This window comes from Coenobita brevimanus, chromosome 56, assembly GCF_032717465.1.
Source record: "Coenobita brevimanus isolate Jiangsu-jjx chromosome 56, ASM3271746v2, whole genome shotgun sequence".
NCBI lineage: Eukaryota > Metazoa > Arthropoda > Malacostraca > Decapoda > Coenobitidae > Coenobita > Coenobita brevimanus.
The window spans coordinates 12,684,728-12,700,644 of NC_137009.1; the positions used below are offsets into that span (position 1 = coordinate 12,684,728).

The 15,917-nt window shown below is 41.0% G+C and overlaps 1 protein-coding gene across 1 annotated transcript in view; it reads right to left on the reverse strand.

Moving 5' to 3' along the window:
• The window catches only part of LOC145401646 (glutamate receptor ionotropic, kainate glr-3-like), a 513,320-nt gene that overhangs the window by 256,069 nt on the left and 241,334 nt on the right, over positions 1-15,917 (reverse strand). The gene's annotated exons all lie outside the window — the stretch shown is intronic.

Below are 15,917 nucleotides of genomic sequence, written 5' to 3' on the forward strand. Positions count from 1 at the left end.
ATATTAGCTCCCGCGTAAAAAAAAAAAAAATGATTGAAGAAATCGATTCTCCTTGAGGTGGGAGCCAGCTTTGGCACAGTACAACCTGCCGTGTCACCACCTGTGAAGAGAAGAATGATGGGAATGAAATTGCTCCCATCTTCCCACCCCCACTTGACTTCATCCAATCCTTTGGTTTCGTCCTTGTCATCAATGGGGCCACCTCAGTCGCCGTTTTCAGGATGGGGAAGAAATTTGGTAGTAGGTTGAGGAGGAGGTTGGGGAATAGAGCTTGCCTCCTCACTTTCCCCATGACTTGCACTTTTCTTCCCTGTGCCTTTTCCCATCCTTATACTTTACGTTTTGTTCCTTTCCCTACCGTTTAAGGCTGTGGGGATGAAGCACTGGAGGTGTGTGGGAGGGAGTGCGAGGAGGTTCAGGTGCAGTGGTGCCGGGTCAGGGAGAGGCAGCTCGGCATGGGGTGGAGGTGGCTGGTATCATCGCACATCACGAATAGAACAAAACACTGCTCACCTTGTACTTTTTACTAAGTAGTTCTTCCCCACCCCTCTGGGTTATCCTGGGCGATCCTACCCATTGAGACAGCCTATGCTCACCTGAGGGGTCAGCCTCATACTCCTTATCATTAAAGGAATCACTCATGGAGTAAGAGCGGAGTGGTGAGATGGGAAGTGGTTGTGGTGGTGGTGCAGTAAAGATACAGCCATGCAGACAGACACATTAATTGCCTTTCTTGAGGATAGAATCTCGTCCTTGCTGCTTGATTCCAACTCAGGGTGGATGTAGTCTTGACCAACAACATCATCATCAATGGGAGAATCTCCATCACAGAAATGTTCAGGAGCTCATCAGTCTTGTGATGGGGAATACCGTTCTGCACCATGGAGTTCACTCATTCACTCACAAAATGGGACTGAGTTGGCAGGGCTCTGCACAGGAGGAGGGATGTGGTGATGACTCATGGTGGGGATTTTAGGCCTAAAGTGACACAGGAGTATCCCTAGCAAATATCTCAAGCCATTACTGAATTTTTAAATTTTGGCAAATATGTCAAATCAATGACAATTATATAGTTTGCTAGGGTTTTGTGCACATGCAGGACCTAACATATATATGCGTCGCTGGCACAGGGTGGGTTAACACCAGAATATCGTACTAATCATAAAGAAGTGTTAAGGGAAGGAGGTACAGCTGTATTGTTGTGTCATTCTGCCAATGAGCTATGGTAAATTGGCTGCAAAAAGATGAAAATCTCCACAAAATTAGTGATTGAACTATAGGACATTAAAATGAGGGCTGGATTACCAGGTATTGGCAAAATGGGCAACTGCCTACCAGGCCAAGGCCTGTCACAGGCCATCTGGACTTCCAGAACAGAATAAATATAGGCTTTGGGCATCCAAATAAGAGTCATCACCCATCAGGCCATCAGAAAAGGCCATCATAGGTCAAGCCAAAATGTCACTGGAAATAACGGAAAAAAGAGATCTATACATTGAACCTCTGCATTGCCTACCAGGCCACAGCAGGGTTAATCCGGCAGTGGTTAAAATGTATGGCAATTACCGCTATGGCTGTGAACAAGGAACTCCTTATTAAACCCAGATTACGTCTGATATTTTATTAAGCTGACAAAATCACACGAGTCATAGGGTTAATGCAGGGTGGTTCATGTATGGCTCTCCTATTCCACTTCACCGGGCGATTTCCCATGTGCTGCAGGAGCGGATCGGTCAGCATTATCAGTGGCTATCCTGCATTTTTCATTCTTTCGAATCCCTGTGCCACATACATGACCACATCAGCAGACCAAGACATCCCCCAGAACTTGTATGATGCTGGTAATTGAGTCTCTAGTGGAGCACAAAATATGGACCACGCTGTGTAATGACTTCTCTTTGTAGCTTACTCTGTTATTTTCCAAACCAATAGATTCAGCTTAAGAAAACCACTTGGTATTGAATGCATTGCTGGAGAGCGTTTCAAACCACTCCAATTCAACAGTTCAAACATCTGCTGAATAAAATCGTCTGGTGATGGTAAGGCAAATTGAAATAATGAACTCAGGCTGATCAAGTGGATGGTTGTTCAGATTCTGATATTGTCATAGCCAGGCGATTGTACTCAGCTAAGAGACCACCACTCCTTCTATCTCATTTTCTCTCCTCACAGCATATTACGTATATATTCCATCTCTATTCATACCTAAAGGGGTTCCAAGTCAGCCAAAACTGTTGTACAATCTTTTAACAAAGTTATTAAAAGTTTCATGGTGCATTTCAGTTTTTCTGTTTTATGTAGGTCATGAAGTATTTGTCAGAACTTGGACACTGCTTTTGTAATCTTACCTTGGAAACTAAAACCACCTATGAATTATTAGGAAGCGTAAGAAACTGTCACCTAAAGAAAAAGGCAAATCAAATGGATAAAAGAAGTAATAAAAGCTTCTCTGTTACCACATGATTTATTCATTTATCTCTTATTGTCTATAGTTCCCATTGTAGCTATTGAAATTATCTCCTACATTTCCTTGTCTCAGAATATTTTTCTCTATATTAAGAAACCATACGATGAACCCTTATTTATAAATTATTCTTGCAGACCTAAACAAAAAAATAGTTTACAAAATTTATTAGACTACACTAGTTGCAGAGCAATTAATGACGGATGTATTAAACTTCTCCAGAAAGAAGAGGAATCTAGAAACCTAGATTTAAGCTCCTAAAGACAGAGAGAGATAGCAAATACAACAAAAAAGTTCATTTTTTAAGGACATTACGGATTAAATATCTTCATGGTGATATGATGTGCGGGGCCAATACCAGCTCCAGAAACAATAGCAACAGCCCGCACCCGTGGCCGAGGAAGAACAAGAGGAAAGCTCCCTGCAGGTGATTCAATGTGAACACTACCTGGACAAGAAGAGAAGAGACACAGTGTAAAGAGTAGGAAACATTAAGGAATCAAAATATACCCGGCTGTTTTAGCACAGGCGTATGTACAATTGCGACACTGGGGTTGCACAAGACAGGGGGATGACGAGAGAAGCAAGTCCAAACAGCTGTTGGGGGTGGGTGGAAGGAGTATCAATTAGTCTCGTTGATTGGTGTGTGTGTGTGTGTCTTTACAGGAATGAGTCAAGCTCGTACTGTCCCGTGTCTTAAACCATTTTCATCATACATCTCCTTAAACTTATGAATTGCTTTGGTACACACTGTTTCATTCGGTAGCGCATTCCACTGATCAAGTGCCTTATTTGCGAAACTTAATTTCCTCACGTATATATCGCCTCCCTTTTTATGCAGTTCTTTCAATGTCCTCTTGCTGATGCTTTCCCATAGATTTTATATTCATTTACTTCTATTTTCTCTTTCCCATGTGGTAGGTGGAGGCGCTCACCATCCACTCACTCTGTGTAATGCTGCTCTCGGGTGTCTGCCCATTTCTCTCCTCCATCCTTCTTTCCTTCCATCCTCTTCTGCCTTTCTCTCCTTCATTCTTTCCTCGTCCTTCTGCCTACGGGTACCTTTACACTTCCTCTTCTGTCTTTCTTTCCTTCGTTCTTCCCTCTTCCTTCTGCCTGTGGGTGACTACACTGAGTGACAAGCCAAATGGTTTCCTGTACACCAAGAAATCATTTACCACGCTGGGTGGTAACCATAAAACCAGATTTTGGCGTCTGGTGGTTTAGTGAGTAACTACAGCGCTCCAATCGGATTGAACTGATGAAGGTTTCTATCCAAGGGGTGGTTGGGGTTTATTACTCACGTAATGCCACTCAGGGATGAGTGAGGCTGGTCACTCTCATCTGAAATGTCAGGACCAACTTGACTAGCCCCGGGCTCCTACGCTCCTCATGAGGCAACGTCAGATTGGACAATGAATGAATTCTCTTTCCCTCAGATGCATGGCATAATTATGTCTCCTCTTTTCCTTCTCTCCTGTAGTGTTGGCAGATTCAGTTTTACTGGTCTTTCTTCGTAGCTTAGGTCCCTTAAGCTTGGTACCCATCTTTTAGCGGTCCTTTGAACTTTTTCAGTCTTATCTATGTGTTTTTTGCGATAAGGCTTCAAGACAACTAATGCATACTATAGGGTTGGTCTGATGAATGATGTTATTATTTTTCTCAGCATGTCTTCATTTATGTATGTGAATGCTATTCTCATATTTGCAAGCAGTGTGTACATGTTCCGTACCTTCTCACTGATGTGGTCATCAGGAGATAGTCTGTTATTGATAATCACACCTAGGTCCTTCTCTCTTTCCGGTATGTGTAGGGTTTTACTTCCTAATTTATAACCCCAATCTGGTCTTTTCCCACATTTACCAAACTTGATTACATAACACTTATCCACAATGAATTCCATTTACCATGTATTACTCCATTCATGAAGTTTATTTGATTCTTCTTGTAGCTCTTTACAAGAGTTTGTGTTAGTTATTCTCATTTGTATTTTTGTATCATCAGCAAACATATTTAGATAGCTTTCATTTATCTATGATATTTATATACACTAAAAACATAATTGGTGACAGCAGTGAGCCCTGTAGAACTCTGCTAGTCACTTCCCTCCATGATGAGTAATTTCCCCTTAGTACTGTTCTCATTATTTTTATTTTTTTTTTTAAGAAAATCTTGCATCCAACAGTACAGTTTGCTTCAGATTCCTCCTTGATGGTACAGTTTCCATAAAAGTCTCTGATGCGGTACTCTGTCAAATGATTTCTTGAAATCTAGATAGATGCTGTCCACTCACCCTTCCCTTTTCTGTAATGTTTCTACTGTCATAGTAGATTAAGAAAGGCAATTTGGTTTCAGAAAAGGAAAATCATGAGTTACTACACATGATTTTCCTTTTCTGAAACCAAATTGCCTTTCTGTTATCGTACTGCATTCTTCTAGATGGTTTACCCAAACATTTCTTATCAGCTTTTCCAGTACCTTACTTACAACACGGGTTAGTGATACTGGTCGATAGTTCCGTGGATTTTGTCTATTCCCTTTCTTGAATAAGGGAACAATGTTTGCTTTCTTCCAAATATCAGGTAGCGTACCTTGACTCAAGGATTCCTTGAATATTAAAGATAATGGTCTACTTAGCTCCTTTGCACATTCATGTAGCACCCAACACGAAATTTCATCACGAACATTTGCTTTTCCTTTGTCAATTAGACTTAACTCCTCCTATAGTTATTTTTCTGATATTTGTATGTCTGGTAATAGGTTTGGGCATGCATGTTCCATATCATCTCCCTCAAAATTATTCTCTTCTGTAAAAACTGATTGGAAATTCTTATTTAGTGCTTCACAAATATCTTTCTCATGTGTATAGAGGATCCCTTCATCCGTAATGGATTGTATTTTATGTTTTACTTTGGTTTTGCTTCGGATGTATCCGTAAAATAGCTTCGGTTGATCACTATTTTTGTTTATGATGTCTTCCTCAAACAGTTTTTGGGCTTCTCTCCTTATTCCTGTATATTCGTTTCTTGCCTGTTTATACTGTAGTTGTTATATGCCCTCTCACTATTGTGTCTTCTGTATCTGTTCCACAAGAAGTCTCTTTTTTTCTCTTGATTTTTTACATTTTTTTTATTAAGCCATTTCTTTATTTTCATTTCTGCTTCTTACAGCTGAGTGATGTAATTTTGGACTCCTATTTCATAAAGTTCACAGAATTTTCTGTATATCCTGTAACATTTAAATCTTGTCCTCTAAGCTCTGTTTCTAAGAAGTATTTCTTAGGTCATGATTGTTGCCCCTTTTGTAGTTAAGGCTCTTTTTGTAACTTTCATTGCTGTTAACTATGTCTTATGCAATCCTGAAGTTGCAATTTATTACTGCATGGTCGCTTTTGCTGAATGGAGGGTGATACATAATATTGTCAGTATCATTTTCTTGCCCAGTAAATGTAAGATCTAGTACTGATGGTATATCAAGTCCTCTTTTTCTGGTGCTTTGTTTTACATGTTGTGTTAGGAAAAACTCCTGCACAAGGTCCAGGAGCTTTTGGTCCCAACGGCTTTCCTGGCTTTTTATATCTAGAGCATTCCAATTTATATTTGTATTGAAATCTCCAGTTAGTAGAATTCTTTCAGATATCTCCTCCATTCTGTGTAGCAATGTTCTTAAACTCTGAATTGTACTCTGCCAGGTTTTCATAGTCACCTTTTTCCCAAGTGTTTTATCTGGGTGGCATGTATAAATTACATTCCCTTCAGATGTATTAATCTCTAGTGCAATCAGTTCTACTTGTGAGGGTATATCTAATTCTGTTTCTTTGACTTGCAGATTTTTTAAATGTTATAATTCCTCTTTTTTTTTTTTTTTTAGTTCCTATCTCTTCTCCATATATTGTATTCCTCTAGGTTTAGGGTATCGTTTGATATCTTTGGTGCTAATTTTGTTTCAGTCAGGCAAATAATATGTGGTTTCTTTTCTTTGTTATCATCATTCATCTCTAATACTTTAGATAAAATTCCATCTACATTAGAGTACGTCAACTTAATCATCTTGTTTACATAGGCTACTTGTCATGACTTGGGTCTAATACCTTCCTCCGTTTTATTCCTTCCTGTTTATTTACAACTTTCGTACCTGGAATCCAATAACTTTGTAAGAATATGTGTTCTTCTCTTCCTCTGATCATCCCTTATCCTTCGTTTTTGCCTCCTTCCTCTTCTCTTTTAGTAATCCTAGTTCCTCTTCACTTAGGCATCTTTTTATCCATACATTCTTTAATTCATATTTTTCCATATATATTTTTTTTTTTGCATTTTTTAGTATCTCCACCACAGTGTTTACACTCTGGAAGGTTATCTTCAGGGGCCTTGACTTGTTTCTTTCATATTTCCTTAGCATTTTGTGTTCTTCTATGTCTTTACTACAGATTTACCCTGATACTTCCTTCGATATGCTCATTACATTTTCCATCTCCTTTTTGTCTCGAAATCTTGTTTTTTTTTATTTTTTGCTCCTCTATGCCATTGATTACTATAGGCTTACTGATATCTGTTGAATCTCTGACCAGTTCTGGATCGTTTTGGATTGTTTTCTTCACTTCCTTTTTAATGTTCTTTTCTTCGACTTTTATCTAACTTTTTCTTTACTTTCACCATTTTGGTGTACTTGGTTTCCACATCATTTATTTTAGCTTTGCATTGCTTCATTCACCTGGGTTATCTTCTCATCAGTATCACTTCTGTGATATGTCAGAGTGCTTGCCTGCCTTATTGTCTCTGTATCATTTCTGAACTCTTCCATAATACTCTTGTGGTTGACAACTGTGCTTGCCATTTCATTAATCTTCCTTCTAAGTGAACCCACCTTAACTGAGAGCTCATCTATTGCTGTGTCTTTCTTGTTAACTTCCTTTACTAATTTTTCATTTTCCTCATTCTGCATATGCAATTGCTTCTTAATTTCACCCATTTCACTCTGAAATGCCTTCACTAATCTGTTTACCCGTTCTACCACCTTATTGTACATTTCCATTTCAACCAGATCTTGTTAGAAATCATCATACTGCTTTGTACCTTTATCCCTTTTCTTAACGACTTCCCAATTTGGTTAACTAAAGATGGAGGTCATCTTGTGGTTCTAAGAGAAAGATTCTACTCAAAGTTTTGCATTCCTGTATCTCACGGACAAAAACAGCTGATTTAGCTTGCTTGGCACATTCCTGCACTGCTTTGTTTTATTCTGTTATGTGAACAACATTTTTACTTAAATTTCCTCTTTTATGTTTGAACATTATTTAGTTTAAGCTAGTACAGAGCTTGACTCATATAAAGATACTATTTAGATATGGCCATTTGTGGCCGAGACTGGCCAAGCACAGAGCGATGTGTGGTACGTTCTGCCTCTCTCGCCTCTGAAGTGTGTGTGTGTATGTGTGTGTACATAGGCAAAGAAGCAATTTTGAGACTGGGGGAGCACAATGTTGGGGGAGGCCGAGCGAAGCGAGACCATTAACAGGGACGTTGTGCGGCCGTATGCACTGGGTATTATAGTATATTCTAAGTTCAACTAAGGACGAACAAAAAAGCAATTAATCTTTTGTCACACATATGGTAGAATGGGAATAACTAAAGGGATAGAGCTCTTGGTTATGTGGGGTTAGCTAACCCCTTTGATCCCCCCTGGCCATGTCAATGGATCATAATTACATAAAGAAAAGTATTTATAGTAGCAATTTACACTAATGTGTCCCTTTGATGTAAATCACTATACATCATATATGTTATGGAAAAAATGTGTTACAGTACATCATTCTAAAGAACAAGAAAAACAAAGGTATAGTAGTGAGAATGATTCCATGTGTGGAAAATATCAAACTGAAAACAATGAGAGGAAATTGTTAACTGTGATACTGGTGGGTTTTCAATAAAGGATCACTAAATTGACGGCATTTACTTCATACTGACAAATGTAAATTAAGAAATAATTTTAATATTCACTAATGTTTCGAAATAAGGGAAGGTTACTTTCATATCAGTTCACTTGAAGCGTCCAAAATACTGTCTCCTTTCGTCATTTGCCATTGCAAACAGCTGTGCAATTCTAAGTTAAACTGATCTGTAAGCTCTTTATAAATGTGGATCATAATTGCATTGTTTTATATGTCTTGGGTCATAGTGGACCTCAAGTGCGTTTTCAGTATTTTGAGAACTGAAAGTGTTCTCTCTGCAGTGGCACTTGTTATTGGAATTGTACAAGACAAACAGGGCATGATGGTCAATTCACTGAACTTTGTCTTAGCCACTGGTGAAGAGTTTAACACTTCACCTAATATGCGGATGCTGGAGATTTCCTTCATGACAAAACCATCCTGATTTCTGGACTTGATGAGGTCTGAGTAACTCTTTTATGAAAGTTATGTACTGGACGTAGCTGTCGTTATCTAGGTCACAGTAAAAAAGTTTTAGGCACTGTGATAATATAATTTTTGTGAGAAAATATTGGGTGGGCCCAAGCATACATTGGCCTCCCCAGCAGTATCACTGGTTGGGCTTTTGCCCATCCAGCGTCCCCGATTCCTTTACCATTGTTTAGGCGTCAGTTCAGTGCTACACAATACGCCGAGCCACTAGCCTAACAGCAGTGTCATTCACTTTTAGATGTCATTTAAAAACCAGGGAAAATTTGTGCAATATTTACGAATACAGATGAACGTACTATATGACGTAGGTCACCTTTGTGTAAACAGCACGATGATAATCATACCAGTTATTACCGGTGGTAAGAGAGGACGTGGGTTTAATGCCATCTCGGCTGGTGCAAAGTATAGTGATTTTTTAACAAAAAATATTGTTGTACTAAAACCTTTGTCAGGAAGGAAATTTACTCAGTTGAGTAAAATAGTATGGAAGTAGCCAAAAATGTGAATAAAACAAACTACAGTTCAGTGGGATTAATTCTCCTCTCTCTCTCTCTCTCTCTCTCTCTCTCTCTCTCTCTCTCTCTCCCTCTCATCTAAACCTTACAAGCCTGGTGTCGATCTCTACGTCTGTGTCCTCCTGCTCCTGTGATGACTTCCGGTCCTGGTATTCCTTCACATAAACGGCGTACAGGTCATACAGCCACTTGTTGAGCAAGCCAGCCTCCACACACCGCCCTATCACCGCGTTGAAGTTTTTCTGATACGGCGACCCCTGAAGGATGTAAGCTAATGCACGGTTTCTGCGAGCTTTCAGAGAATAGAAACTGTAATTCATAGAGTCACCTGCATTTAACAATGCACACCTAAAATTTTGAATATTAACTCACATACTTCTTTCTGCCTCACTTCCTTCCACCTGCTGTCTAAACTACATCAGAGTCTTAACTAGCCTCAATCAAGAAACGATCCGGTATCCCTCCTGCCTCACTCTAAAACCATTAACATCAATCATTCTTCCTCGTCCCTCAGCCAACACATATTTCATCACAGAATGAAAAAAATCATTCATAAATGCAAAAGCAAAAGAATCTTTTACAGGTGTTAGAAAATAAGGATGCATATGAAACAAGAAGGATCACACTCAGGGTACAACACTCGTGCCCACCAATTAGCCAAAGGGCCGAACATTTGATTTTGCCCGTGACCTTTGTCTTTGAATGATTACTTTCTATGTCGAATTAATTCATTCTTATCTGATCGTTCATCCTGTTATGTAATTTGGCCCAAACCAGTTCTAAACTGGCAGAGTTGACCTTGTCCTTTGACTTCTTTGACCCTGACATCTGATCATTCCCTTTGGCCTTGACACTTTGACAACTTGTTCACATTATGGAAGCTGTTTCCTTGCCTTTCTCCAAAACCTTCCTCAAAGTTTGGATTAAGCTAACATTGCCAAGTATCCTCGGCCTTTGACAAAGTGTTCTCAAAAACAAAACCACTTATCCGATCCTTAATCCATTCACAAGATTCGATCGAAATGTGATCAACACTGTTTTAGTTATTTTGTTCACACACGGGCACACAGGTCAAACTCTCGTCTTGCCTTTTGACTTCAGCCTCTGACTAACAGAAAAATAAGTTCCTTCACTCTTTCCTTACCCTTAGTCTTTCCCTCATGTTTGGTCTAAATTGAATAGAAAAGGTCAAATTATGATTTTGCCCATGACCTTGCCCTTTGACACATTGTGACCCACAACAATATCTCCATGTTTTGTTAAAGTACATAAATACTCTTGGAGTCATTTTGATCATACACACACAAATTGTCAGAAGCGCACTGACAAGTGACAACCGTAGAGAGCAGAGTCGTGTATCGCCTCTCGTACAGTATGCATTGCCGACCGTTAAACGGTGTTGCCTTTCCAAGCCTCTTATTTATTTACTTTTTTTTACCATAACCCTACAGTATATGTATTCTTCATTCTATATATTGTCTTCATACTTTATCCCCTTCCCTCTCGTCGCGTACAGTTCCTTACTATTCTTTCATCCTATTAGTACTTAACATCCCGATGTTACCATTCGGTTGCCTGTACTTATTTTATTCATTCCTTCTTCTTTAACCTTGAATCCTCTACAGTACCATACTAAACCTTCTAGCTACTAATTTATTTTCTCTTTCCTTACAATGGCAGCCTCCACAAACTGGAAAAAGATGCCACCTTTCGCCAGGTAACATAATGTAAATTGCAAAAGTGGGGTCAACTTGAATTACTCTCTGTTATAAAATTTTTGTTACTTTACTGAAAATAGGATATTTACTGATTTATCTACATATAATACTGGAGAAAAAGATGGCTTCTTTATCAAAATATAAAAGAAATTTAAGGTTGCGTCCATCTCAGTTTAGGGACAGCCTACATACGAGCATTATGTTCCCTAAGTATTGATCACTGTCGTGTTTTTAAGTGCCGAATGTAAGTTTGTAAGGAAAAAATGGTAAATGGGTATAACGAAATTGTATCTTACATAGCAAATGAAGGAAATATGGTACTTAAACAATCGAAGATCGTATGAACTCACTGCGCTCATGGGCAGCGTGGCGCAGTTTGTGTGCCTGCCAACAGGGGCCCAGGGTGGCGCTGATGATGTGTAAACACCACACCTGATTCTCGCGCCTTTTGAAATCGGCCGATAAATCCGGAAAATACAGTGCCGTGGTCGACTGCACAGCTAAAATATATGTGGAAAAATAGATTGTAGCAGAAACGAGACGTTCTCTCAAAGCAAGAGGAATACCATGCCTTTAAAAATTCGGGTCGCTGATCTCGGCCACCTAAGATTTAGGCAGTACAATTCTTATTATTACTATGTGTATAATGTATAGAATCATGTCAGGATTTGCCAAATGAAAGATTACGATCTTTGGAAACCGTATGATAAATTTTTCCAACAACTGAGATTCATAACACTTGATAAAAATGTACTGAATGCAAAAACACACAATAAGCTTTAATGGCTTTTAGTAAACTCTATGGAGAAATTTTTTGGCGTAAATCTCGTGTAGAGCATCAGTAAGATATGTAAGATGAAAATAATACTGGTATAATGCTTATGTGCGAGTAATAATCCCGATAGGAATTTTTTTAAAGGAAGGTACACCAACTCTGAGCAGGAAGTGACCCCACGCTATTTAGTGATCCGGAGAACACTGGCAACTTTCAGGAGTTTGTGGGGGCTCCTATTCTCTACCATACTGCTCTACATAGCTAATTCTTACCGTCCTCTATTTTCATTCTCTGTGGATTCCTGCTTTCAGCTTCAATCTTCCCTCACCGTTTTTCACTTACCCCACCATAGTTGGTCTATCACCGAATACTGGAGAACCGTACTCTGAAGGAAGGACTGCATAGGGTCCGCCATGAGGGGGCTCATTGGATGAGTAGGGAATCAGTGGTGATAGGCAGACAAAAAGCTGCTAGGGTGGTAGGTTAGACTCCCACTTTGCTGGGCTTTCCTGTGCTAACCTAGGGTCCCTTCCTACGGCCTCCTTTTTAGGAGAAGGGGTGGTTAAAACCCTGGGACTAGGTGCACAGGACTAGGTAGGCCTTCGAGCACTTAAATTTCTTCCTTCCTTCTTATTATGAAAACCAAAGGTACAAGCAAGACGACCTTGTCCGCTGCAAACGTACCCAGAGTCTCTACTGCTACGAGAGCCAAGAAAAGCAACAGCACTTATAGGAATGGAGCAGAGACCACCACTGCCCTTGTGAATGCTTCCCTCGAATCAGAGAAAAGAAACATTAGCAGTACCTCAGACTCAACTGACAATAAAGGACAGGAAACTGTCAAACTTGAGAGGAAGGATCCAGCTCCAGCAGAAGTTCCTGCTGTCACTCTGATTTCAACATCTCTGTAAATCAAAACAGTGTTAAGATGGTAGAATAACTTACTACACCTCATAACACAACTGGGGAAGTCACAGCGACCTCTGACTCGGCTGACAATGAGGGACACTCTGAAAGCAAACTTAACTGAGATGCCGGAAGACTTCACCACAGATGTCGACTTCGTCCCAGTCGGTGATGAACCTGCAGTTAGCAAGGAACCTGTAGCATCAGAGACAACAATAGTTTGTGAAGAGCCTTGCGAAGTTGTAAAGTCCAAGGCATAGGCTTGAAAGGACAAGGCTGCATCTACTTCCACAAAACCACAGGTTTCCAGAAACTCCAGTCAATTCGACCAGCCTCAGCCCTCAGACTGTGCGAAGACTGCAATGCAAGAAAGAAAATTCATACATGTTGCACTTGCACCACTGACTGCAGAACCGGACAGAAGTCTAGCCAAAATTCATGCCCAGCCCACAAGTGGGTTCGAGACTACTTACGACCTTGTTGCTGCAATCGAGGACCTAAAACCTGACTTGAATTTCCAAGCCAGACCACGGAAGGAAGGCGACTTCCTCCTCACTCCTCAGGACAGTGCAACCTATCAGGCACTCAAGGAGATAACCGAAGTGAATGGTCACAAGGTGGTGCTGCAGGTCCTCAGCCCAGGAACAAAGATGTGGTATTGGAGTACACCACTGGAAAGCCACTACAAGCCCTCAAAATACAAGAGCACGTACTTGAGGCAATACATTGCACTACCAAGACAGATGGGAAGGAAACCCGACAAGTAATAATAAAGTACGATGGGCCACTGCTGGATCAAATCAATCTAGGAAGCTAGGGCAAATACTACATCCGCCCATACTCCACACAACCAGTATGGTGTTTTCGCTAACAAAATTTTGGCCATGTTCAAACCAGATGTCGTCAGGAGATGAGATGTGGAATCTGCCTTGGAAGACACAAAACTGACGACTATCTAACAAAACTCAGGAATCAAGAAAGAGTGGTGGCCAAATATCCCAGCTGTGGCAAGGTACATCACGCTTGGAGCAAGAGCTGTCCAGAAAGACAAAAGATAATAACAAATGGCATCCTTTACCAAAAAGCATGGGTCGAACAACACTGCAATGCACCACCAGGAACCTTTGTTTGGGAAAGTCAAAACGAACAACAAGTTCCAAACCACTCCCTGTCTCCAACTTACTTCCCCTCACTGCAACCTTCCAAGACCACTCTCGTCTTCATGTCACCCAGACCAAGGCAGTCAAACCATCCACAAGGTCCCTAACACCCTTTGAAACTCCAAACCCCTAAACTACCAGCAACCAGTCCTCTGCACTCCCGACACCCACTCCCACTCCAAAAACTTCCTGCAACTCCAAAACCCACTTCCAACCCCAATCCCTTTACCACCAGGAACCAAACCTCTGCACCCACAACACCCACTTCAGTTCTACACCCTTCAGATGCCAACGAAACCACAATAACTGCAGCAACATCAGTTTTAAAGACCCTTCTTTGCAACTTGGCCTTATCACTAGCAGCACTGATGGAGAAAACAGTAGACACCAACAAGATTATTCCAATTGTGGACAGGCTTGTGGACCAGGCAATACACCCCACAGCTACACCAACTCTGGCACATCTTCAGCCAACTCCTATGCCTCTAAAAAAAAAAAATACTCATCCATGTCATGGCACCACCACTCAAGGAAACTGTGCCAACCTCATGACACGATCCAAAAAGAATCGGTTGGATCCCCTGGGATCATCTCAGATCAAGGAGTACGAATCCTCCAGTGGAACAGCTTTGGAGTCAGGGCCAAACTTCACCTCCCAAGAGAGGAGGTCACTAGAAATAGAATGGATGTGTTGCTCATCGAGGAGACTTTGCTCCCTGCATCCCACCCATTTATTCTGTGAGGCTATAGCACCTTCTCATTGCTTCAATCCAACGGTGCAAAGAGATGCACGATCCCGGTGAGAGAGCACATCAAAAGCTCTGCAGTTCAAGATCCTGTACGCTGCAGTGAGGGAGTGGAAGTTCAGGCTGTTATACTGCAACTCCTGCGCACACCCCTCACGATCTACAACATTTGCAACAACCACACAGGTACACTCGACATCAGAGAGCTTCTTGCCCTCACTGCAACAGAACCAGTATTCACTGGTGGGGACTTCAACTGTCACCATCCTATGTTACACTCCACCACACATACTAACCTTGACAGAAGACATTTGGAGGAGGTCCTGGCGAGCACCCCCGGTGTGAGTTTTCTTAATACTAGTGAACCCAACTACATCTGTGAAGGACTAGTTGACCTCTCCTTTGTATCATCCAACATCCAGCCAGTCACGACATGGGTGTTTCACCAAACCCTCGTCAGCGACCACTTTGCCATCTGTTGTTACCTTGACACTGACAAGCTCCCATCACCTCCAAGTCCATCTCAGAGATGGAACACAAGCAAGGCTGACTAGCACAAATTTTGCTCTGCCCCTGAAAACCTACTTAATGCAGCCCAACTGCCATCTAACCTCAATCAACATGAAAAATTCCTGGTCTCATTTTTCCATGCTGCTGCTGACGAAACCATTCCAAAGACAAAATTGTCTAGGACAGCCTACCAAGACCATTGGTTCAATGAAGGAACAGTAAAAGAACTCAAGAGTTGGGTAAATGCAACTCGCAAACTCTACAGACGCCACCCCAATGATCAGAACAATTTTACTTAGATCTGTGATCCAGCACGCTCTAGAAAAAGAAAAAGGCTATCAGGAATGAAAGATAACTCCCATGATGTTGCAACATAGATACACAAACAAACCTTGGCACTATGTGGAGAAATGTAAAAGCAATGGCAGAAAAGAGTCTCCTCCCCCCACCCCCACACTCATCCTAGCCGAAAAGAAGCTGAGAATCTAGTTGCCTTATTTGCAAGCTAAGCCAGTTCTGTCCAGGTCCCCAGAGACACTGCACTGAAATTAGCAGAACAACACACCAATAGAAAAAGGATAATTGCTCAAGCTTGGCCGTCAGAGGCAAACACCGACCAACGTCTTACCTTGCTTGAGTTAAACAAGGCAGAAAAGAAAAGCAAGGACACTGCCCTGGTAAGACAATAATAACTTATTGTATGTT